Source organism: Pteropus alecto, unplaced genomic scaffold, assembly GCF_000325575.1.
Source record: "Pteropus alecto unplaced genomic scaffold, ASM32557v1 scaffold344, whole genome shotgun sequence".
Taxonomy (NCBI): Eukaryota; Metazoa; Chordata; class Mammalia; order Chiroptera; family Pteropodidae; genus Pteropus; species Pteropus alecto.
This window is the reverse complement of record NW_006434840.1, coordinates 301372-303565: the sequence shown is the minus strand read 5'-3', so window position 1 is coordinate 303565 and position 2194 is coordinate 301372.

Here is a 2194-nt window from a genome sequence, read left to right as displayed (position 1 = left end):
AAGAAATATTAGTAGTTGTTTTTGTTCATATTGATAAAGACTGGTTTATGATTTACCAAGCTATAAATAGGGCCCTTTTAAGTCTTTAGACTAAAGAGTTTTTTGGTTTCAGTACAGAGTAGAATAGTCCTCAAGTGGAGAATTAGAAGTTTCAGTACATGTATTGACAGAGTTCAAGGATAGGAAAGGGATCAGTCTGCCTTCCTAGTCTGTATTGGATACCGGTTTAGAGCATCAAGGCATATATAGATTTTTTAAGACTAGTGTAATGGAATTTGTACAGTTCTTGATTTTCAATCAGATTCTTGTGATTTTTATCAAAAAATACCAGCAGTGCACTTGTTTTAATGGAAAACATTAGCATGTGAAGAAGGGAAGCAGTGTGTATTTACATAGGACTGGAGAGTTCTCTGAAAAACATCAACTTGGCATACTCTATGAAACTCATTCCATTCATCTGCCAGAGAAGAATGAAAGAGAACATCGAATTTGTATTTCAGTCTGTAACCAAGGGAGAATCCATCCATTTTTTTCCATTAAAAAAAAAAAAACAAAGAGAGACAACTCACATCATTTCTTTTATAATATCCTCCAACTGAAGCAAAGCTATCTGGTAGTAACAAAAGTCATCAAAAAATTTAGTAACTAGAGTAGGAGATTCAATATAGCTATAGAAAGAGTTCATTCCTGTCAGAGAAAGGAGGGAATGAAGCAATACTCTGATTGCTTAGCAAGATATGGTTAGGAATTTAGTTAATAAGTATCTAGCCCTAGCTTGGTTTTTGGAGAAACCATAAGCTTTGGAATAAGAACCTGACTGAGTCTCATCTTCTAAATCTGTAAAAGCAATAGAAAATAATAATACCTACCTCTCAGAACTGCTGTGAAACTTAGAAATAATGTATACATAAAGACTCTAGGCCATATGGGAGGCACTCAATACATGATAATATTATTATTTCCCAATTTTCCTCCATAACTGGTCATCTTAATTGGTGTGTTTATGTAATAAATGCTAGTTATATTGCCATGGTGCCTGATACACAATAACTCATCAAAAAATATCTGTTGATTTAATAGATCACTCATGTCCCATCATAGGCATATTTTACAATAAAAGTTTTCTTTCCAGGTCTAAATTTGTTTCACCATCCATTTGACACATAGCAGGCTTTCTGTACTTAAGACCTCCACATTATTAATGTATTTACGGAGATAGTCCTACTTCATCACATCCCATGTCTTTTTTTCTCTCTTAAAAGGGAACTCAAATTGCCCCAGAAACATTGGAAGGTGGCTGCTTCCACATGAATTACACCTACACTGGAAGACTCCATTACCTTAGCAGAAAAAAAATGAGAAGGACACAAACAGACAACCTTATTAGGAGCTGCATGGCTTGGTGGAACAGGTGTGCACTCTAGTGTCAGAGAAATGTGGTTCAAATACTGTTTATTATATTTATAGGATTTACCTTGTCCACTGGATGGTGTGGTAAAAGGGATACAGAATTTAGTGACCTAGTTCTTACCATTTTAGTAGTTTAGGAATTTGGGGCAAACCATTTTACTTTATTTTTCTCAGACTGTGGGTCTTCATCTATAAAATTGGAATCATACCCTGATGAAGAACTGCTGTGAGGATTACATAAAATAAGGGATGTTCAATATCTGGTAAATTGACTATTCCAGAGCAGGAACTCAAAAAATTATAGTGGTTTTTATAACCTTGAAATCTAAATTTGCCACACTTATGGCAATCTCTTTATTCTAAGTGCTCATTATTGATGCTAAGGTAGAGGAATGACATATGGCCAGGCTGTACTGAAAAAAAAAGTATTAGAGCTGAGAAAGACATATTTCCATTTTTGGTAGAGATCTTGGGTGCAAATGCATGGTGTTAAGTCATACTTCTGTTTTCCAATGGTTAGAGCAATGGTCTCCAATGTAGGGTGTGTGCATACCAGTGGCAGAGGGACATGATCTGCTGGGTTATGAGAAGAAAATATTAAAACTTCTATTTGTATCATATTTCATTCTTATACAATTTGTATTTCTGTAATGTAATGGACAGAATATATATTTGTACTATACTGCATATTCATATATATAAATGAACATATATTGGAGATGTATACTTTTTATCATTCTCTCCTTCACTCACTCAGCTGCCTGCACACTGGCCTCCTTATTGT